This window comes from Manis pentadactyla, chromosome Y, assembly GCF_030020395.1.
Source record: "Manis pentadactyla isolate mManPen7 chromosome Y, mManPen7.hap1, whole genome shotgun sequence".
NCBI lineage: Eukaryota > Metazoa > Chordata > Mammalia > Pholidota > Manidae > Manis > Manis pentadactyla.
Genome location: NC_080039.1, coordinates 21,683,973 through 21,708,828, shown reverse-complemented (window position 1 = coordinate 21,708,828; position 24,856 = coordinate 21,683,973). Strand labels below are relative to the sequence as shown.

The 24,856-nt window shown below is 45.2% G+C and overlaps 1 pseudogene; it reads right to left on the bottom strand.

Moving 5' to 3' along the window:
* The window catches only part of LOC130682206 (TPR and ankyrin repeat-containing protein 1-like), a 70,831-nt pseudogene extending 48,488 nt beyond the window's left edge, over positions 1 to 22,343 (bottom strand).
* Between the last annotated feature and the right edge of the window lie 2,513 nt (positions 22,344 to 24,856).

The window sequence follows — 24,856 nt, the reverse complement described above, 5'->3', positions numbered from 1 at the left end:
TTCAGACGGGGATTGGGAATTGTTACTGTCTTCTAATTCTATACCTCACCAATATTTGCTCCATTTTTTCCCAGTCTAGGGATATGTAAGATTTATTTATGCCTAGAGTTGGCATTTATTGGATGCCTACTCTGTGCCAGTGCTGAAGTACATAGTATAGACAGCCGTTTGATGTAGAACTGCAGTTAATAGCGACCCTGGCAATGGGTGTCCATTTTGGTAAAGGTGTTTTCACTGCAGTGTAATAAAGTGGGTAGAGGAGGAGCTTCAGGCCTCAGTGGGGACACAGTGGGGAGCAGGGTGCCCTCCTCCACGTATAGCATTGCTGCCAGTCAACCCCCCACCCAGAGAGAAAGGTGGTCGCTTCCTGGAATACATTTCCCATTGCATTTCTGCACACTAACAGCTAGCTGCTTATGGACCGGAAACTTTCAAGGGGTTAAAATCTGAGTAGATGAGGGAAGGTAAAATTAATCAGTCATCCTAACAGTGCCTGAAATTGAGATTTAATTACAAGTAAGGCTCATAGATCTGGTTGTTATTCTTTCTCATTACTGATCTTGATTAGAATGTAAATCTGCTTATTATAGATATAAATTCAGGATACAGAGCAATTGATAAATTATAAGGTTTTAGTATGTACATTCTGAAGTATAATGACAAGTGTGTCTAATATAATAGATATATACAATATATAAACAAGAACATGTAAATATGTGTAGTAGAGTTAGTAAATGGCAATCTTTAGAGAAATATGATTTGGGCAGATACTTTCTACCCCTTATCAAGCAGGTTAATGGGCATTATCTCCAATGAGAAGAGCAGGCATTTGGAAAGGGCAGCATAAAGAGAGAAAATGCATAGAAAAGGTAGGTTGATGGTATGGGGAGAAAGTTTCCCAAGAAAAGTGCACTGAACAGCCAAAATGTGGTGCTAGCCATCGAGGAAACCAATTTTCACAAAGAACAGACTCGCGTGCAAGTGGAACCTCCTTTCCACCAGCACCGCGAAAGGCTTAAGGCCAAACTGCGTTCTCGTCAATGTAAGCACAGAGCGTCCTGGCTGAGAGCTCTTTGAGAAGCTTGGGCGCTAGTTTACTGCAGCCAATACTTGGTACACACTGTTTGAAGAACTGAAGTTGTCACTTTTACTGGTCACATGTGTAAAGAAAAAGAAGGCATAGTTCTCGTTCTAAGAAAATCCTCCACACTATAGGAGTGGTGAGCTTTCTCTGCTTAAAAACAGTTCCCACAAGACCTTTCCCTGACTTTGGGCACCAAGGCAGCTCCTCGGGGACATGTAGCTCACTCACATTCAGCTCCGTTTAGTGAGGGGCCGGGTGGGGGCAGATGGGTGCAGGGCGAAAATCTGTGTTGTCCCAGGGTCCTCCTGCCCAGTGTCCACCAGTTAGCTTGTGCTCCCAGCAGCACGGGAGGCAGCCTGCAAAGGCTCCTGCAGGCTGGCGATGCCTCTAGGTAGTGTATCTGAATGACCTTTGAGTTTCCTCCCCTGATCCAGAAGTAAAGCGAGTTCTCAGTTGATAGGCAAATGGCCCAGTAGACACATTGACCAGAGATGAGTTAGAGGGACTCCTGAAATGGTCCCCAGAGGGCAGTGGCTGTGGCACCAAAGCCCCCCGTGGGGACCTTCAACAACTTGCTAAAGTGTCCTAAGTAGTAAAATACATGATTAAATTCTGCATAAAATCTCTCTTAATGCTTTTTAGCATGTGTAAATTTCCTGCACAGTGTTATTACACAAAATGGTGACAACTGTATCTGAGCAGTAATTTAAAAATATTCCAAGGTGGCCAGATACAAACTCAGAGAACCCTACCCCCACCTCAGCCTCAACTGTAACATATGCACTAGCAGATGGTGGTGGCTGACTTTGCAAACTTACACTATGCTTTAAAAATACTCAAAACACCTGTCCTGCGACAAATGGTAGCTCACAGGACGTCACTGTGGTTCCAAGTAACAGCTGCTGTTTTACAGAAATACTTTACACAACAAAAGTACCGCTTGCATTTCTTGTTTACCTCCAAAGTCTTTCATTTTATTCTCCAAGGTTCCTCTAAGGTTTCCTCAAACCAGCTTTCCCATTGATCACTCCACTCTTAGCTTTAAATTTTTCTCCAATAGAGTCTGAGATCCTTGAGCGCAGAATTTATGGTCTCTGGTCCATGTACCCACCCCAGCCCCCAGCACAGGACCTGGTGGAGTTGTTGACACCATCAGCTATGAAAAGGATAAAGAATGAGTCTGTCCATTCCACAGAATATTACTCAACAAGAAAAGGATAAAGTGTTATTCAAGCTGTGATGTGGATGGACCTTAACAGCATGGTGCTGACTGACAGAAGCCAGACACAAAAGGGCAAATATCCATTTAGATGGAATGTGCAGAGGCAGCAAATCCAGACACAGAAAGGAGACTGTGGTTGCCAGGCAGAGGGTGACCTGGGAAGCTACTGTTAGTATGTATGGGGTTTCTTTTTGAAGGGTAAACATGTTCTGGAATTAGATAGCAGTGATGGCTGCACAATGTTGTGAATACACTAAACCCTCTGAAGTGTAAAATGTACTTTAAAAGGATGAATTTTATAGTATGTGAACTGTATCTCAATTTCAAAAAGCAGCATGCCCCTGGGACCCATCGGCCAGTTTGCCCATCCCTCTGCTGAATTTTTGTAGGAATAGCCCACTACGTGACGTCCACCTACAGCAGCTGGTGAGGCCCCAGATACAAAGACCTGCGGGACATCTCCTTCCTCTCATCCTCCAAACTATGAACTAACAAAATGGAGTTCAAATTTCAAAGACAAACTCTGCCTGCATGACAGCATTGTGTAGATGGTGAGAGGGCAGCCCCACTGAGGGCTCTTCCTGAGGAGGAGGTAAGGGAAGGACGCTTTAGGGGAGAGCGGCCACAGGCCACCTGTCCCAAGGGCTCTGCTGTTGGACCTCTAGCTGCTTGTTCTAGAACCTGTGCGAAAACCTCCAACCTTTGAGGGGCAGGCCAGGCAACAGCTTGCTGGGGAGAATGAAGTGAGGGACTCTGAGTGATCTTGTTGCTTGGCTGGGGCAGACTGGGATGCTCTCTATTGTCACTTCCAGTGTCTCACGGACCTCCCAAGGTGGGCTCCACCTCTTTATGACACCAGGGTGGGAATACAGAGCCTGACAGTGCGGGATAAAATGTGTGGCAGTATCATTCCCCAGCTGGTTCCAGGCTAGCAGCAAGTCATCTGGGGCCCCTCATCCTCGCTGAACAGCTTGCATGAGACAGAACGGCTGTGAACACAACACTTGGTCTCCATCTTCTAGCTTTAGCCACAGCTACTGTCGCCCTCCCAGGCTCCCAATTATGACCAGACCGTCCCTCAGGGACTCAATCTATCAACTCACCATGGTATTTTAGGCCCTGAGTGTAAAATCTATCAACTCACCATGGTATTTTAGGCCCTGAGTATAAACCAGACTTGGCACCTGAAAGCAGAGCAGCCTTCAGCGTATTTGAACAGTAGAATTGGAAAAGATGATGAAATTCTGAGGTCATTTCCAAACATCCTTCTGCCTATTTGCCCTATTCTAAATTTCAACATTTTATCTGTACACACAAAGTGGTTTGGATCATATGGTTTTTGTAGCTTCGTGTGTGTGTGTGTGTGTGTGTGTGTGTGTGTGTGTGTGTGTGTGTGTGCATTTAGTTCAGACAACACTTTGGGGAAAGCAGATATTTGGATCCAAGCTTTTGGTTTATCCTGAACTGGGGTCACTGTGGTCGATGTCTGGGAACAGTGCTCTTGCCGCACTGGGGAGGGTGTCACCGGCATTAGCTGGGCTGAGCCCAGAGAGACTGTTCACCACCCCACAGCACACAGGAAATCCCAGGACGAGGGGTCACCCAGCCCCACGACCATATGCTGGTGCTGTAAACAGAGACAGGAGATGGGCGATGGGAAGGGCTTGCACAGAGTGCCCAGGTCTGTTTCTACCCACTCACCAGCTGAGGAAAGGTGAGGCAGCCTCCCGGTCAACCGTCCTAACCATTCTCACTCTCCGGCTTCGCTCTCCCTCTTTTAGACAGCCAGTGGGCTACCATAAAATTACAGCTACCAAAGATATCCTAAGGATCCATTTGCTTGTGTGTCACAAACCATTGGGTCAGTGAAATCTTCTTGGGTATCAGAACGCTGACTTTCAAACCCTTTCTCTTAAAGATACACTTCTGCTTAAACAAAACCCTACAAGAAGCTCAGACACAGACAAGAGTGGTCCAGTAGCAAAAGGCGATTCAGAAGTTTCCATTTGGATTGTATAAAAATACACATAATCAGCTCAAACCACAAGCTTGCTTTAATCAACACAACACTCTGAAACCAAACACTGAGGTCAGCAAGAGAGTGCCTGTCAACCTGGACATGTGGTTTTTTTTATGGTGTCTTGCTTTGATTGTACCTCATCAAGGAAATGTAGTTGTAAATGGCTTCAGAGCTGAAATGTGGTGGTTTCTAGATAATGCATCTTGTCCTCCCAGGACAGTTTCCACTTAAATGAAGTGCACTGTACTCTGACTCCACACACACATGAGCAACCCCGGTAGGATGTGGTAACAGGTTGGTGGGCTTGGCTGGGTTAGTACTTGGTTACCAGCATATTTAAATACGCACAATTTTTCTCCAGTTTTTGTGTGAATTTTGATACAGGGTTTGGCCCATTTCCTAGAGGCCTAGAGCAATGTGTGAAGAGCACAGTGCTAGGGACTTTAAAGGGAAACAGCATATCAGCAGAGCCAGCATGAGCTGACCAGCTTTTCCCCTAAATGCCCCCACGTGAGCTGGGTCAACCCTTCCCACATGTCGTGTATAGATGTTGCACCATTAACATGCCATACCGCCCAAGGGGGAGCCAGTTATAACTAATCTTGAAGTATACTTCAGGGCTTCAAAACTCAGATGGGTATCCCTGATATGCTAAAAGGAGAGGTGGAGGGTGGAATGCAAGATGGGCACTGGCACTGGCTGCTGAACCTGTCTATCGCCACCTGAGGACATTTCAGATACAGCGGCACCTCCACCTTGGCCCTAGTCCTATGAAGGACCTCTGGGGTAGCTGGGGCCTTGCCAGTCTACCTGCCAGGCAGACAGTCATTACCTTCTGACAGCATGCTCAGGGCCTCATCAGAGGTGTGTCTGCCAGCACCTGCCACCTTCCAGGACGCTTGGCAGTCCCGGGGCACACAGGAGCCTTCTGCAGATGGGGAGGCCCGCTCATTGGCCGAGGTCATCAACTCCCAATGGATGTCCTTCCTGGCAGACAGAGAATACAGGCTGCATCCTGTCCAACCATAGAAGGCCAGAGGCAACAGAAATCCTTGGGCTGGGTTCAGAATTACCTGGAGGGGAGCACAAAATATAGGCATGGGTTGGGGTACAAAGCAGGAATTAGAGCTCTGGGGGGTCACAGAGTGACACCCTCCACACAACATGCCCACTGGGATGCCTCACCTGTAAGTGACCCTGTTGGCTGGTTTGGAGCCAGAGCATGATTGGCAGTAGATGGTGTACATGCAGGGGCACCTGGGAAAACAGCAGGTGGGGTGGGGCAGGGGACAGGGTAACTGGACAATCCCACTTTCACCTCTGCAATGAGGCTCTGCCCTCCCACAAGACATATAAATTCCAAGGCATCATGGGACTCGACAAAGGCTCCTGAGGCCGACAGTGAGTCTAGGCACCATTCCTCCACTGCGTGTGATGTGAACACATGAAGCGAACCAAGGAACTGAGCGAGCAAGAACCTGGACCACAGTGCAGGGGTGCGAGCAGCTAATGCTGGTCTTATTTTAAAGTCCTTACGGTTCATGTTTTCCCAGTTCTGAAGAAACGTAGATATGAATTCTGCGTAGGGCCCTGTGCACTTCTCCATTAACAGATCATGGTTTGTTTTTATTACATAAATGCAGAATAGTGAAAGCACTGGGAGGAATCTACCCACACTGTTTCTCCCTTACTATCATTTCATGTATGTCTACCCAGTATTTTTTCACACATGTTATTATGTAGCGCTAATGAATCTAATTTATATATCCTCCACTTTTCATTCAGAAATTTCATAGTGATCATTTTTAACATCTGCATAACATTCTATCAATTATGCCCATAATTTACTTAAGAATTTCCTTTTATTTTTCCAATTTGGGTTGCCTCTAATGCTTTATACTTACGGATAATGTTTTAACGAATTCCTTCATCCCTTTTTCATAGTCTCAAATATTTCTTTAAGTGAGAGTCCCTGATATTCTGAGTCTGCCTGAAAGTTTGATACCCTGTGCCAAACTGATTTATCACAGCAGTACCGATTTTATAATGTTCCCAACAGTGAATGAGTCTGGTCAGGCCCAGGAACCTGTTCAACTCATTACATATTTAAATCATACATCATATTTCTGAGTGGATTTTTACCCAAAAATAAAACTTAAATCAAGATGACCTACCATAATACACCACGTAGTCTTGGCTGCATTTCTGATAAGTTTCCAAGAACCTCCATTGATATCCAGTTGCATTTCCAGACAGAATACAAGGCTTTCATTGATAATGTTCGTTAACCAACTGTTAGAAAGAGCATGTCACAAGGTAAAGAGAACATGCAACAGACTTCTGGAGGCTAGAAGATTCCATCTGTCTTTCCTAGAGTTGTTTAGCCTCTCATGGGTGGAAGGCTGCCCTAAAGGAGAAAGTCAGGGCAGCAACAATAGTGTATTTGGTTTGTCTGTGAAATGTGAAAAGCCTGTGTAGGCTCCTGACTGGCCGCACTTCTGACAGAAACCAAATTCCACAAAGCATAGACTTCATATGCTGCTTGAGCATAAACATCCAATTAAAGAGAAAACATACACCTTATATTTTTAGTAGCAAAAGTTCCTCCCCAAAGCAGTGCTGAACTAAGATAACCCAAATGTTCATCACCGGGAGAATGCATACAAAATGGGGTATGCCCCCCAGAGAGTGGAATGGTGCACAACGATAAAAGTGACTGACGTGATGATGCAGTTAGCCATACAGGTGACTCTGACATCACTCTGAGCGAAGAGGCCAGACTCCAGAGATAATTACACACTGCATGTTTCCGTTTATATGAAGTAATAACATGCAAAAATCATGTGTGTGGGAGACATGAAAAGAGTGGTTTGGTCTACGCCCTCAGAAACAGAAATTTCTAATCTAAAAAGACCTCTCAACTCTCCAAGGGGTTACCGGCTGAGATGCTGGTTTTCCCAGGATTGTGTCTTGGAGGCTATGAAGAATGACGCCAGCCGAGAAGAGTATGGGGCAACCAGCAAAGGTCTTTTAATGAGCGAAAAAAGGAAGCCCCTACTTCTCAGGAGGGGCTCCAGAGGAGAATGACGTCAAGGCTGTGGAGTCTGGGGTTTATATTGGCTCCTGAGAGGAGGAAGTCCCTCCCCCACCGGACCAAATAGAGAACTGAACTGATGACATCCACAACTCGCTCCTGATTGGCTTACGGTAGAATGCTTCCTTTGTATAGGACATAACCAATCAGAGCTGAGGTCTATCTAACTAAGCCTCCTTTTAAATGGCTGAGTTTCACTGGAGCTTGTTTTATGAAACTTACAAGTGCCCTGAAGCTTCCAGGGCCCTGAACAGCTACCTGTCCATGGGCCCTCTATCACCTGCTTTAAAAGGGTGTTTGACTTCCCTGGCCCAGCATCTTTTGTCGCGTGTCCGCTATGCAGAATTCACCAGCTTTCCCTGAGATAAATCATAAGAATGTTTTATTTCCTTTAGAACCTGGCAGTTACCACTCTTTGAACTTCTGAGAAATACAACTCTTGCCTTTTTTGTTGTGTTTGCGGAGCACCATCGTGATTTATCTTTTCTTGCCGTCGTTAAGGAGAACTTTGAGACTTCTTGGGTCACCTCACTCATTCATCTTCCCTGTGAAAAACTAGATGAGCCTACCAAGGATAAGCCCCAGCCGCCAATGACGAGCTTCCCATGTTGGGCATGTCTGCTAGCCTCTGTGCTGCTGGATTTTATGAGGCCATTTGAGTACTAATTTGAATGTCAATTCCAACTCACAATACTGGGTAATGTCATCTCCACCCTCACATCCAACTGAGTGAGTGTGTGAAAGCAAATGGCTAGCCTGTGCCTTAAGAAGGGAAGAGATGGTGTCGCCAAACTTCGGGTTGTCATTTCTTCAGCAAGGTGAGCACATCTTCGCTTTTTATAAAATACCAGCATTTTTGTGATACTTTTCTTGTAATAACATGAAATTTACTGTTTTAACCATTTTTAGGTATTCAGTTCAGCAGCATTAATGGCATTCACACTGCAGTGCAACCATCAAAACCATCCATCTCCAGAACTTCATGGTCTCCCCAAACGGAAACTCTGTCCTAACTCCCCATTCCTCCCTCCCCAGCCACTGGCACCCACCATCTACTTTCTCCATGTAAAATCTGACTATGCTAGGTGCCTCAGACAAGTGGAGTCCTACAGTCTGTGTCCTTTTCTGAGTGGCTTATGTCACTGAGCACAATGTCCTCAAGGTTCATCCGTGTTGAAGCAGGTGTCAGAATGTCCTTCCTTTTTCAGGGGCTGAATAACATTCTGTTGTGTGTATGGACCACATTTTTCCCCCCACACATCTGTGAGTGGACGTTTGGGTTGCTCCCACCATTTGGCTATTGTACATAATGCTGCTATAAACATAAGGGTGCAGATATCTGTTTGACTCCCTGCTTTGTCTTCCTTTGGGTGTATATATCCAGAAGTGGAATTGCTGAATCTCATGATAATTCTGTTTAATATTTTAAGAAATTGATGTACCCTTTTCTACAGCAACTACATTTCTCATCCCCTCTAGCAATGCACAATGATTCCAATTTCTCCACATTTCTGACTACCCTTGTATGTTTTTAAATAAAAGCATCAGTTTTTTTTGTACTGTTAATGCACAATTACGTGAACAATTACTAGTAAGTATTATGGTTACTGGGCTCCCCCTATTATCAAGTCCTTACCACTTTACACCATTACAGTCACTGACGATTAGCATAGTAAGATGCTACAGAATCATTACTTGTCTTCTCTGTGTATATGGACTTTCCTGTCCCCTGACCACATAATGTGTGTGAACTGTAATGTCCCTTTTCCCCCCTTGTCAGTCCCTTCCCACCCATCCTCGAGTCACTTTCCCTTTGGTAAGTGTTAGTCCATTCTTGGGTTCTGTGAGTCTGCTGCTGTTTTGTTACTTCAGTTTTTTTCTTTGTTCTTATACTTCACATATGAGTGAAATAATTTGATACATTTCTTTCTCTGCCTGGCTTATTTCACTGAGCATAATACCCTCTAGCTCCATCCATGTAGTTGCAAGTGGTAAGATTTGTTTTCTTCCTATGGCTGAAAAATATTCCGTTGTGTATATTTACCACATCTTTATCCATTCATCTACTGATGGACACTTACATTGTTTACATTTCTTGGCTATTGTAAATGTGCTGTGATAAGCATAGGGGTGCATATGTCTTTTTCAAACTAGGTGGCTGCATTCTTAGAGTAAATTCCTATGAGTGGAAATCCTGGGTCAACTGGTATTTCTGCTTTTAGTTTTTTGAGGAACCTCCATACTGCTTTCCACAATGGTTGAACTAATTTACATTCGCACCAGCAGTGTAAGAGGGTTCCCCTTTCTCCACATCCTCACGAACATTTGTTGCTGTTTGTCCTTCGGATGGAGGTCATCCTTACTGGTGTGGGGTGATATCTCACTGTGGTTTAATTTGCATTTCTCTGATGAAAAGATGATGAGCATCTTTTCATGTGTCTGTTGGCCTCTGAATTGGAGAAGTGCCTGTTCCTCTGCCCATTTTTAAATTAGATTATTTGCTTTTTGTTTGTTGAGGTGCGTGAGCTCTTTATATAATTTGGATGTCAACCCCTTCTCAGATACGTCATTTATGAATATATTCTCCCATACTGTAGGATGCCTTTTTGTTCTATTGATGGTGTCCTTTGCTGTACAGAATCTTTTTAGTTTGATGTGGTCCCACTTCTTCATTTTTACTTTTGTTGCCCTTGCCTGGGTAGATATGTTCATGAAGAAGTCACTCATGTTTATGTTCAAGAGATTTCTGCCTATGCTTTTTTAAATCATTAATCTACAATTACATGAGCGACATTATGTTTAATAGACTCCCCCCATCATCAAGTCCTGACCACATACCCCATTATAGTCACTGACCATTAGCATAGTAAGATGCTATAGAACCACTTCTTGTGTTCTCTGTGTTGAACAGCCCTCCCTGTGCCCACCCCCTACATTACATCTGCAAATTGTAATGTGCCCTTTCCCCTCTTGTTCCTCCCTTCCCACCCATCCTCCCCAGTCCCTTTCCCTTTGGGAACTGTTAGTCCATTCTTGGGTACTGTGAGTCTGATGCTGTTTTGTCACTTTAGTTTTACTCTTTGTTTTTATACTTACTCCACATGTCAGTGAAATAATTTGATACTTGTCTTTTTCTGTCTGGCTTGTTTCACTGAGCATAATACCCTCTAGCTTCATCCATGTTGTTGCAAGTGGTAGGATATCCTTTCTTCTTATGGCTAATAATATCCCACTGTGTATATGTACAAAGCATCAGCATCTAAAAAGTTTTTAGTCACTGAGATAAAGGGGACAAGGAAGCAGGTATTTAGACTTTCTTATACACTGCAATCCTGCAAGCATCACTTTCATTTTTTTAAATGTGACATGGAGAATGACAGAAATAGCTATAGTTTTAACTGATAAAGGGTTTGGCTAGTTCTTGTTCATATGTTTTTTATGTGAATAAACACCACCCAACATCAGCCCAGCAGAGAAGCCCTGGGTCAATAACAAGGGCTCTGGAGCGTGGTTTTGCCGTGTGTATCTGTGTGACACTCGGCTCAGCTCCTTCATCTATACCACAGGGGGCATAATTGTACATCTGTCATTTGGCTGCCATGAAGTTTGAATGTATTGATATTCATAAAGTATTTGAAATAGGGCATGACCTATACAAAGCACAAGATACACCTGCAATGCATTTTTGGTGAAAAGCATGGATTCACTTGGCTTTGTTCAGAGGCCCAAACACTACATAACCATGCCTTTTACTGGAGGTGCTTCTCTTTCTGCGAATCTTTTAATTGGCTGCAACTTTCACCTTCCTGTTCATTTCCCACTGCTACAACAAATATTGGCCATTCCCTGGTCTTCTGAACTCTTTAGTCCTTCTACAGGGCCCACTGTAAAATGGTAAAGTAACATCTAGGGACTCTTTCAATTTGTTCTTCAGGGAAAACGGGTCCCCACCCCCACCAGTTTTGGCACAGATGTCCCCAAACTTCCCCAAGCTGGCACATTTCCCTGCAACTGTAACATTCTCCTTCCTGATTCCTTCACTCTGTAAAACCTCACTGGTCCTGTGGGCCATTCCCTCTGACCTTCGTTGGCAAGGGAGTCTCATTCTTGTGCAGAGGGACTTAATCAAATTGGCAGCCAGTCCCAAACCCATCTTGCTAATGTCACTTCCCAAGCAGTTCAGCGACTGTCCCCAAGTGATTAGAAAGACTGCAGAAGTGGAAGCAATATTGAGAATATCAGGCTTCCAAGCAAGGTGACACACTCAGGGGCCTCTAAATTCCGCATGACAGGTGCCTAGGTTGCCCACACACTGGTCCTCCCTGAGCAGACCCGGCATCTTTCCCTTCTGCTAATCAACAGAGGGAGAAGACCTAGGAATATCATTTCCTGATGTTCCCTGCCACGTATTCCTAAGGATTCAAACTTAGAAATAATCCAAATAAGGTGGTCACAGTCTCCCTGGGAGCTATCGCTTCATGGAAAATACATCTGGATATTTGTTTATTCTCTGTTTGTGCTGAACAAGAAGGGCATAAGGGACAGAAAAGATATTTTAGTTGTTATCAATTTGAAATTGTCTTCTTTTCTTCTAAAAAAAAGAAAATCAGGATATTTTTAACTCAAGAAAAGCCAAAATCAAAAGTTGGGATTTTGAGCAAGTGATGGGTAAAAAATTAATAGGCATGATTTGCTGTGTGAAGATCTTCAAGGTCATATTCATTCTCTTCTTAATTATAAAAGTATGTTTATGATTAAAACCATGCAAATGTTTGGTTTTTATTTACCTATTGTAGAAAAATAGGTAAATAAGAATCAAAGTCCCTACCCTTCTCCATCAGTCTCCCAAGAACTACTTCCTGTGTGCAACTTCGTACCCTTTAAAAAAAAACTGCATGTATAGACCTATTTGTATATATGTATAAAGAAAATTAGCCTGTTTCAACACAAATGGGTGTATCATGTGTATTATTATTTATTTTGTTTTATTGGGTATATAACAGAAGTTTCCTCAGAGAAATCAAACAGATTAACTCATTTTTTATAATGGCCAAGTAGATACTCCACCATAATCCTGGATCTACACTAGTTTATTTAAGTATTCCTCTATTAATAGAGATTTAGGTCACTGCCAATGTTTATGATAAATGGTGCTGAAACTAATGTGTCTCTGTGTCATTTTTGCAAATTCTTATAAATCCCTCAGTATAAATTCCTGGAATTGGAGCTGCTGGACACTGGTATGCACATTTCAACTTTTGAAAGATTATGTCAAATTATGTCCCAATAATGCTTTACAAATTAATATGCTCACCATGTTCAGGGATTTCTATGCATCTTATTCTTACATAAAATTTTTAGAGCACCAGTTTACAGCCAATGCATTCACAGAATGCTTAAATGTAACTGTTATACAAGGAGGACAGTGTGTAAATATTAGCCCTTGATAAACTGAAGCTCATTCCATCTGTTCGTTTTTTTCTCTCTGGTGTTCCTGGCATGTCTTCATGATGCCTCCACCCGGTTGTCAGTCAAGCTGAGCAGAAGCATTTCTTCGTCAAAACGACGCGCTTCCTTATTAGTATTTGGGTATGGTCTCTGGGCATAATCCAAGCCAGAAGCAGATTCTGGTGTGTGTGGAGGAAATTGACAGCAACATTGCTTCTGTTGTGTTCATTGGACTTTGGGATGTTTTCTATTTTCAAAACGTGAACATCTTCAGCTCGATAGTTTCGCTTAGCACGGAGAGCAGTCTTAACGGGAGCTGCGTCCTTTCAAGTGAAATTCTGTATGGGTGGGACCCGATAGTGGCCGCGAATTGCATGGTGTCAGTCGCCCTTGTTTTTGACTCCAAGGCGTTTTGGGTCCACTGATCAGTGATGCACACCCAGAATTCCTCCGATTTTATTACAAAATCACCACCTCCTTTCTTTTCTTCAGTGGCACTGGTGATATTACTGCAGTGACCTGGAATTTCTATGTGGATTTTTATGGCCACACCACCCTTGACTTTCCACCTAGTTTTCTGGTTATAAAAGAAATGCTAGTAAAGGAACGCTTCACCTATGTGCTCCCACTAGGAATCACAATGGCCATCCTCTCGCTAAAAGTGCCACCTTATTTTTCTGTGACAAATGTTCAACAAAACGGTCAAATCGAGTGATTCCTATGCCAAACATTCAGAGGAAGTCTGAATGGGCTGTTCTTCACAGTCGCTGGCATTTGTTTTCATGAAGGAACTCCTTATGTACACATCACATTGTATCATCTGCTCATTGAAAATAAAACATATTTGGGTTTCCCCGGTACTTCTGAAGCTTATAGTCTCCTCTGATGTTTTATTCAGAAACCTCTTCATTTCTTTGAAGCCTTTCAGTTCCTGAAATCTAGGCAGATATATCATGTACATACACTGTCAAAAATCAAAGGCAGAAATGGGAGCAACCTAAGTGTCCATCAGTAGATGAATGGATAAAGAAGATGTGGTACAAATACACAATGGAATATTTTTCAGCCATAGGAAGAAAACAAATCCTACCATTTCCAACAACATGGGTGGAGCTACAGTGTATTATGCTTAGTTAAATAAGCCAGGCGGAGAGAGACAAGTACCAAATGACTTCACTCATATGTGGAGTATAAGAACAAAGAAAAACTGAAGGAACAAAACCCCAGCAGACTCACAGAACCCAAGAATGGTTTAACAGTTCCCAAACGGAAAGGGACTGGGTAGGAGGGATGAGAAGGGAGGGATAAGGGCAGGGAAAAAGAAAGGGGGTATTACGATTAGCATGTGTAATGTGGAGGGGGGGCATGTGAAGGGCTGTGCAACAGAGAAGACAAGTAGTGATTCTACAGCATCTTACTACGCTGATGGACAGTGACTGTAATGGGGTATGTGGGGGTGACTTGGTGATGGCGGGAGTCTAGTAAACATAATGTTCCTCATGTAATTGTAGATTAATGATACCAAAAGAAAAAAAAATCAAAGGCAGAAAAGGAAACATTGCTATGGCATAAACACACAAGTACAGCATCAGTGAGCACAGCCAACTCTAAGCTGAGCCAGAGGCTATCAGTGAGCTCACATGTGCACACAAGAAGCAAATATGTTTACAGCTCAAAGATCTTGAAGATAATAATTGGTTGGTTACTGCAGGGTTTCCTCAGCAGTATTGATGTTTCGGGCTGGGTTCTGTGGGGAGGGGGGCTGTGCTGGCACCGTAGGATGGTAAGTGGCACCTGTGGCCTCTAATCCCCAGATGCCAGGAGGGGGTCTGTACCCCAGTTGATACTGAAAAATGTCTCCAGAAATTTTCCAGTGCTCCCCATGGAGAACCAGTAGGTCAGAGGTAGGCAACAACACTCGCTGATGGATGCCATGGCATGTTGAGATGATTTTCACGCAGACGATTTATCAAATAAAACGGCACACTCAACAGACCCTAGCATCCATCTGCATGGGACTTTGGCTGCTTTGAACTCAAATGTCTATCGGGGTGGTTTGCCTGCCTTTCCCTGGGCACCTTTGGCAAGATCAGTGAAATGAAATTGCTGAGATCTAAAATGCCGGGAAGCACCACATACCTAGACAAGACAGTGCTGGTGAGAGACTTATGGAAATTGGAGGATAAATCTGCAGAAATTGCCTGAAACACAGCACAAAGACCAACGGCATGAAGGAATCAGTGGTAGAGTCCTTAGGTGGTGTGGAGATGAATGTGAGAATACCCCATGTGTGTCTCAAGGCATTTCAGTGGGATAAAAATAGATGGTGAAGAAGGCGGTACTGAAAGGAGGTCGAAAAGCTTCCAGAATTAGTGAAAGCCATAGATGGAGATAGTTCATTGAGTCTTGAGCAGAATAAATAAAAATATATTCCCACCTAGACGTATGATAATGAAAATGCAGAAATTTCAGACACAAATTTTTAAAAGAATCCAGGGAGAAAACAGAAATCAATGATGCAGGATGTACATTAAATCAGTGAGCCCCAGCCTTTTAAACAAGGAGCAAAAACAGTTAAATAGGATCCTCAACGTGCTGAACAAAAGTAGTGGTCATCCAGTAATTTTCTATCCACAAACCCATCAGTCAAGAATGAGGACAAAATGAACATAAAGAGCTTATGAAAGGGGAGTCATTAGGAACAAAGTGAGTGGACCCAGAAAGGAGGAGCTTGATTGAGGAACAGTAGTAAACAAAGAAATTGGTACACACATGGGCCATCTACGCTTGCATTGATTAGAGCTTTGAACTTTCTATACCCTGGAGTTCACAGATAACATGTAAGGTAAGGGAGGAATATTTAGGGCTAGAACTTTTTAAGATCCTTGTGTGTTCTGAGTTATTAACTTTGGATTTTAAGCAGGTTCTGTATGTTAGAATGTTAAGGGTAACCACTTAAAAAATAGCCAGAAGGTGAAAATGAGAGGAAGGACTGCAAAGAAAGAAACAAAACCATAATTATTCATAGGTAACATGATTATGTAGAATATCCAAGTAAAGAGTACATGGCCATGATTCCATGCACAGGGATTTTTCTAGAAAGGGTAACAGTATGGAGAAAGATGACATAAAGCAGTGGTTTTCTGGTGCTTAGGCAGGAGTGAGAGTTCTGGCAAATGGGCACTAGGAAACATTTTGGGCAGACAGGTATGTTCCAAAACTGGGTTGTGGTAATGGTGCTACAATTACATACATTTACTAAAAATGCTTCAAAATCTACACATTAAATGAGTGAATATTATGGTATACAAAGTGCATCTCAGAAGACATGTTTAAAAATAAATCCAACTGCATTCCTGTACACCAGTGACAACTTTTTAAAAAATGTAATTAAAAAAATGCTATTTACAAGACTCATAAACAAACTCCAGGAAGGGACTAGTGTTTACCAAAGGGGAAGGGTTGGGGAGGATGGTTGGGAAGGAAGGGAGAAGGGGATTGAGGGGCATTATGATTGGCACACATGGTCTTGAGGGGGGAAACTATGGGGAAGACAGTGTAGCACAGAGAAGACAAGTAGTGACTGTGTGGCGTCTTAGTGCACTGATGGATGGTGACAGCAATGGGGTATGGGGGGACTCAATAATATGTGTGAATGTAGTAACCGCATTGTTTTTTTCATGTGAAACCTTCATAAGAGTGTATGTCAGTGACACATTGATTTAAAAAATACATTAGAATTTAAAAAATGCTATCTACAGTGGTAAGGAAACCAACAGTGGTCAAAGGAATACATCTGAGTGGAAGATGTGCGGGACTCTTATGGGGAAAGAAAAAGAATCTAATTTAAGATTTTAAAAATGAGATTAACTTTGTGAAAGACAAGTAAGTAATAAAGATGTAGACTCTGTTCACGGATGACGTGACTCAATATTGTTATGCTGGCAATTCTCCACTCAGTGTAATTCCATCGAAAACCCACAGGAGTTTTGTGTTCCTTTGGGGAGCATGAGTTGCTGTAACAAAAGATGAAACAACAGTGACTTCCCACGGTGTAGTTGTATTTCTGCCTCAGGTTGTGTCCTGCAAGCTATGACTCGGAGACTCCAGTCCCTTCCATTTTGTAGCCACTTTTCCTCAACAGGTAGATGGTGAGTTCTCTGGGCCTGTTTGCCTCAATCTGAAGTGAAAGGCATGTGGAACATCACTCAGGGGGCACTTCAGAGGCTGGCCAGGCAGTGGTGTGCAGTACGTGTGCTCTCTTAACAGTGACTAGTCCCAGCCACATGGCTGGGAAATCTGGCTCTGGGACATGCGTAGGAGGGAAGAAAACCAGATCGTGGGGGACACACAGCCGTGTCCGCTGCACTTTCTCATGAAGCTTGATGAGCTGCTATTCCCAGGCTCCTCCTGAGCTGTGCAGTATGGACTTCTTCTGGACAGTCATTCCATGAGAACTTCAGAGCCCCGGGAATATAGACTTCCACTCCAGAAGTCACAAAAATCAGTCAGGGCTCATATGTATAGTTTGTGGTAGAAAATGGAAGTCACACCTTAATGTTACCAATGAGGTGTATCGATCAGAGCCAGCATTATATACACTCTGTAGGCCTTTGTGTGACTTACAAACTCCTCAACCTGCCTGCACAGCCACCACACCCCAGGCCAGAATCTAACGTGTTGCCTGCTGGCAGGTGCCTGAAATGGGAAAGGTAGCAGAGCCAACAGTGTGACACTCAGCATCTTCAACAGCCCCTTACAGTTTGACCTCGGCTCAGGATTTACCTCAGTCCCCCAGGCACTCCACCTATAAACATGGAGCAGTACCTGAGGAGGAGTGATTGTCCTCAGCACGTCGACACTAAGAGGCATAAACCGGGCTAGGTTCTTCAACATGCCCAGTAAACACTCCGTGCATGGTAGTCATGTGGCCGCCTATTCCTTCAGCTCTGTTACTGGAAGTTACACACGGGCCCCACTTGATAGATGCCTGGCAGTTCTCACTGATTCTCTCTTAAGAACAATGGTACTCAAACATGCTTTTCTTTCACTTTGTGGCCCACTCATAGGTGCCTTGCTGGGTCACAAGACTCTATTCTGCAAGTCTAAATGGGTTCCAGCCCAGGGCGTGGGCCACAATACCTTTTTTTGTCACTTCAAAAAAATGTTGACAGGCCATCAGCTGAAGGCAGAGAAGTGTCACGTTGGTTTTCAGAAAGATAAAGAAGCAAATCCTTAAATCTGAGAACCGGTAAGCTTAATGTCAATAACTATAAAATTCCAGGAAATGACAAAGGTATAATTTGTGAATTCATAGGATGATGGCAATCTTCAGTGGCCAGCACGAATTTCCTAGGAACAATCTAGCTAATCCAGTGTCCCCTTTCCCTCAGGTTAAGGGCTGCTCAGGTTGTCATGGCAGACAGAATGGGCTGCAAGGCATTCTGAGATGTGTGACTGAACCTTTGGGGAAAAGGAGGGAAGTTCAGCTCTCACAGAGCAAAGGCTAAGAACTTCGGTGGGGTCACAAAGTGTATCCCAGGTGGACCAATGCAGGTCAGGGAGGTCGCTCTTCACCCTACAAACCAGGCTGCCAGCTGGGCCCGAAGAAGGCCCCACGGAAGAAGCCTCAGGAGGCCCGGTCAGAGCTGAGGGAGACGTGAAGAAGGCCGTGAAGTGGGTGTCCATGGCTGTGAGGCTGATTCTAGAGCCTCCTTGCTTCAGACAGAACCTTCCCATTTGGGGGCATGTTTCCATTCCTCCTTGAGAGCCCTTTGGATACTTGAAGGAATGGGTCTGACTGAAGCCACTGAAATAAAGCTGGGGTTGTACAGATGCTAACGTCACTGCTCTTCCAACTTTGGATCCTGCGAGCAGGAGGGTGGGATCATCCCAAAATGGTGGGTACGGGAGGGATGTCTAGACTCTCCTTGCAGAGAAGAGAAAGCAGCTTGAGTTTGTCTGAGTCGGCAATTTTCAGCTAGGATCATTCTGTCCCCCAGGGGACATCTGGCAATGTCTGGGCACATTTTGGGTTGTCACAACTTAGGAAGTACAATCCTGCTGCCATTAGTGAGTATCAGCCTGGGAAGCTGCTAAACAGCCTACTGTGTGCATGTTGGCATGAGCACAAAGAATCATGCAGCCCCAAATGTGCACAGTGCCCAGCAGACAAACACCACTCACCTCCATAAGAATAGCATGAGAACGCTCTCACACACCTACGTTTTCAAGTTAAAAACAAAACAAAACAATTTTACTTGATTTTGAAATGGGAAAAGGATGGAGGGATTAATTTTTTCTGCTGCTCTTTAATGGTGAGCATCAACAATTTAACTGTTGAAGCCAGACTGGTGGGAAACAAAGTGGACAGGAGAGACAGTGCAGTTTTGGAAAGAAGAGGAAAACCACTCCTGTGCTGCAAACATTTTTAAGGAAGCTGGGGGTTCACGGTCATTTCGAAACATGTCTACTTTACCCACAGGCTCTTTTATGGAAAGTCCAGCTTTGAAGGAAGGGAGGCTGGTTTTCCATCCAGTCCATTGGCATAAAGGTTGCGACACGATCACAAGAGGCCTCTGGACAAGAGGAAATACCGCCCACCCACCCCTGAAGTTGGCGCCGCCCTATTCCCAGCTGCGGATATGGGCTGGGGGCCGGTTTCCCATTGCAGAGTTGAGGACTCGGGCTGCAGCCCTCTGCACGGGGAAGGGGCCACGTGGGCACGGGCGCCAAGGTGCTGAGCCCACGAGGCATTTGCGCTTGTCTCCTCCGGGGCTTCCCTGGCCAAGGCGTGGTCCACAGGGCTGGCTGCGAGCCCCAGAGAGCCGGCCACACGGCCATGTGCGGGGAGGCGGGCCGCCAGATCCGCGGACCACACGGGGGCCAGGCACATGCGGCCACCGGTGTCTATGATAAGGAAAGCATTTAACATTTACAGGGTCAGCGATCCAGTCTGGTGGTCCCCTCTGCTTCTCAAACGAAACACTCAAACTATACTTCCAGTCCTTTCTGCTTCATCCTCAAACTCCTTTTTCACCCTGCTTGCTGCCTGCGTCATAGAAATGTTACAGATATGGAAGCAGAAAAATATCAGTTGCTACCCTTGTCTTTGTTCAGGGCTCAGACCTTGGAGATTACTCCCCTCTGAGCCTGCTGGTGTGAAATAAAACTCAGCACTAAAAGACCTCTGAGCGCCGCTTAGTTCTTCCCTCAGTGATCCAGTCCAGGTTTTCAGGTTTTCCTTCATATTTGGCTCCCTAACCAGGAATCCCAACCACTGTGGCCCATTGTTGCCACCAGCTTGGGGCAGCCGTGGGCCGGTGATGGAACAGGGGACTGCAATGGAGAAGGCGCACCCAGCCTGATCTTTTTGCAGACCCCACCCGGTCGCCATGGGCCAGCCTCACTCCGCTGTTCCCGCTGGTCTCAAGCAGGCTTGGCAGGTGGGGACCTGGTTTTGACGTCACATCCGGGAAGGCCCAGGGTCCCCTGACCCAGACAGTCCCACCCGCTGGAGTGGAAGGGGAACCTGAGCACCTCCCGGACACCAGAATTCTCACAGGTAGACATTCCCAGGGGGGCAATGTTTAAACTCTGGGGTGCGTGTGTGTGTGTGTATAAGTGCAGGGGGTCTGAAGTCATTCAGTCTGCACTGAATCTGTGATTCCATGGTCTGCACTACAGACTCTGAATGAGCCCTCATCCACATTCATGGTTGGCTGTCACAGCATTTTGGTGACTCAGCTGCAGCTGAACTGGCCTGGGACTTATACGGGTCAAGGCTGACCAAAGTTTCCAAGAGGAGCACAAACAGATGGGTATCTGATTGGTCACCTCCTTAGAGGAGGCACGCCTCCCTTGTCTGTTGTCATGGTACCGTTACATGGACATGTAATGGGGTCAGGGCACAGCAAACCCAGTTTTGACACCATGATCAAAAATTTCAGGAGGAGATTTTCAGGAGACTACAGAGTAAAATTAACTCCTGGAAGGTTAAAAACCCTGTGTGAATCCAAATGGCCCACTTTTAGTGTGGGGCCTCCTCCAGAAGGAACCCTAGATGTCCCACCAATCTGCTGAGTGTGGTGGGTCATCACTGGAGACCCAGGTCATTCTGACTAGTTCCCACATACCGACTCCTGGTTAGGAGTTGCCCAGACTCTTCCCCCTTGGGTGCAATTCACTTGCAACGGGCAGGGACAAGGTACGGTCTTAATCACCTCAACAGAGCAGCACACAAAGGATCAACAAAAGCCTGAGCCTCTGCAAATTCCTGCAGGTGATCCAGAGGAAGAGCTAATGTTGCCCCCGCCATATACACCGCCAACTCTGGCAGCACTCAGCCCCCAGTTCTGGATATTCCACCCCTTCAGCCTCCATGCCACCTCCAGAATCAGTGGACCCACTCACCCTGGACCTGCAGCCAGACTGAACCCTCGGCTGGGAGCAGGTGCCCTTCAGATGCTGGTTCAAGAGAGACAGGAGCCTGAGAGGTGTGATGAGGATGGAACTACACAGCCAGGCTGGTCCATGCTTTACTATCAACCCTTTACCACGACTGACCTCCTCAGCTGGGAACACAACATTCTGTCATACTTGGAGAAGCCACAAGTCCTGGTTGACCTCATGACATCCCTCTTCCAAACTCATCGGATGATCTGGGAAGACTGCCAGCAGCTTTCCCACACCCTGTTCAACATGGAAGAGAGGAGACAGATTACAAAAGGGGCTCACCAAAACCTGAATTAGCATGCACCAGCCAGGGTCCTAGATCAAGCTGCATGGGCTGAAATTGCTGTCCCCGAGGAGGGCCCTGAGTGGGACTTCACGACCCTTGACAGGCAGCACCAGATCTACTGATATTGGGATGCCCTCCTCCAGGAGATCAAAGCCAGGCCCAAAAGGCCTATGAATATGACCAAAGTATTTTCAAGTCACTCAAGAACCAGGAGATAATCCTGGTTACTATTATTAAAGACTGTGTGAAGCTTATCACATCTACACCCCTTTTGGCTGTGAGGCACAAGAGAGCCAACAGATGGTCAACACCTCATTCGTGGCCCAAGCTGCCCCAGACATCAGATGAAAGCCTCAGAAACTTGAGGACTTTGCCAGGATGAAAATCACTCAGCTGATTGAAATTGCCCACAAAGTATATCTAAACAGGCTGACAAGAGGCTGAAAGAATTATGAGGAAAAATTCAGTCTCCCAGCAGCCACTTTAAAAGGAATAAATGATCAAAAGTCAGAGAAAAGCTGGCTGCCGAGAGTGGGGAAGCCTAGGACACCCCTAGCCAGGGACCAGTGTGCTTACTGTAAAGATAAGGGTCATTGGAAGAATGAATGCCCCAACTGAGGCAAAGCCCTGAAACCCAGTCACTACCAGAAGGAGCCTCATGGAGAAAGGATCACTTGCCTGGCAGGAGCAGTCGCAGACTGACATGGACCGGGCTCTCTCGCACTCAGCCCCCATGAGCCCACGGTCAAAAAGAAAGTGGTGGGGTGGAAAAACATGACTTTTATGGTTAACGCAGGAGCAGAAAAGTCTGTGGTCACCCTCCCTGTAGCCCCCTTCAGTGAAAAAAACTGCAACTATTCTAGGAGCCACCAGGACAAAAGCAGTCCAGCAACACTTTGGCCAAGAACACCAATGTGAACTTGGAGGACACAAGGGCTGACATGAGTTTCTCTACCTGTCTGAGAGCTCCATACCCCTCCTCAGCTGAGATATACTCTCAAAGCTCACAGCCCAAAAACGTTTGAACCCACTGGGTGCACCAGCCTCAAACAAAACCAATGCCCAAAAGAGCCAGGGTCCGTCTTGTACTGGCAATAACCGCACCTAGGGAAGAGGAGTGCAGGCTATTCTGTGCCCAGACCCCCTCAAGTAGCCCACCTGAATTCAGAGCCAAGTATGGTCTGAAGACAACCCACCTGGCCTTGCTCATAACTGAGACTCTGTCATTGTAGAATTAAGTCTGGGGGCCCAGCCTCAAAGAGAGCAGCAGTACCCCCTCTCACAAGAGGCAAGAGCAGGCACTCTAACAGTGTCAGTCACTCTGAAACACCCCACTTCTACCAGTCAGAAAGCCAGAAGGAGGGTACTGGCCGGTTCAAAACCTGTGAGCCATCAGTAAAATGACTGTTTCTTTACACCCAGTGGTCTCAAATTCGTACACTCTCCTCAGCCAGATACCACGGTATGCCAAATGGTTCACTTGAACAGACATAAAGGTTGCCTTCATCTGCCTCCAGCTGACCCCCCAAAGCCAGCCCTTCTTTGTCCTTGAGTGGACTGAACTGGATACAGGGTAGCATATGCAGTTAACATGGATGAGGCTTCCACAAGGGCTCAAGAACTCACCCACTCTCTTTGGAGTGGGGTTGGCTGCAGATCTTGCCAGCTTTCTGAGAGAAGCCATGTGCTGCACCCTCCTCCAGTATTTAGATGACCTCCTCCTTGCCAGCGACACCCAGGAAAACTGTGCAAAAGCACAAAGGCCCTCTTGCAACTCCTGTCAGACTCAGAATACCAAGTCTCATGGGAAATGGCACAAATATGCCAGCAACAAGTCCTGTACTTGGGCTTTCTCATCACCCAGGGAAAAGGGCACTAAGGCCAGAGAGGAAACTGGCCATTACCTCCTTATTCCAGATCCATACAAAAAAGGGTATATAAGAAATCCAGGGGGCCACTGGGTTCTGCTGAATCCAGATTCCTGAATTCTCGACAATGGCAAGACTCCTCTGCAGCCTTGTTGGAGAGCCGGACCAAGAGCTCCCTGTCTGGACAGAAGAGGCAAAACCCGCCTTCCTGGAAATAAAGGCTGCTTTAAGACAGACACCAGCCCTAGGCCTCTTAGATATAGAAAAGCACTTCAGTCTCTTCATACATAAAAAGGAAAAAGTGGCCCTCAAGGTTCTCACACCAATTTCTGGGCCCTGGCAAGGGCCAGTTGCATATCTGTCAAAAAGACTGGACCCATCTCTTGGACATGAACATGAGTGACTTCATGAATATTTCTCCCCAGCAAGGGAAACAAAGCAAAAACGAACAAGTGGGACTACTCCAAACTGAAAACTTCTGTACAGCGAAGGACACCACCGACCAATAGAAAAAAAGGACATCCTCCAGTAAATGGTAGAACATATTCATAAATGACAGATCCGATACAGGGTTGACATCCAAAATATATAAAGAGCTCATGCACCTCAACAAACAAAAAGCAAATAACCCAAATAAAAAATGGTCAGAGGGGCTGAATAGACAGTTCTCCAAGAAACTCAGATGGCCAACAGTCACATGAAAAGGTGCTCCACATCACAAGTCATCAGAGAAATGCAAATTAAAACCACAATGAGAATTCATCTCACACCAGTAAGGATCACCACCATCCAAAATACAAACAACAACAAATGTTGGTGAGGATGTGGAGAAAGGGGAACCCTCCTACACTGCTGGTGGGAAAGTAAATTAGTTCGACCACTGTGGAAAGCAGTATGGAAGTTCCTTAAAAATAAAAATAGAAATACCATTTGACCCAGGAATTCCTCTCCTAGGAATTTAACCTAAGAATGCAGGATCCCAGATTCAAAAATACATATGCACCCCTAAGTTTATTGCAGCACTATTTACAATAGCCAAGAAATGGAAGCAACCTAAGTGTCCATCAGTAGATGAATGGATAAAGAAGAAGTGGAACATATACTTAATGGAATCTTATTCAGCCATAAGAAGAAAACAAATCCTACTATTTTCAACAACATGGATGGAGCTACAGGGTATTATGCTCAGTGAAATAAGTCAGGCAGAGAAACACAAGTATCAAATGATTTCACTCATTTGTGGAGTATAAGAACCAAGGAAAAACTGAAGGATCAAAACAGCAGCAGACTCACAGAACCCAATAATGGACTAACAGATTCCAAAGGGAAAGGGACTGTGGAGGATGTGTGGGAAGGGAGGGGTAAGGTGGAGGGGTGTAA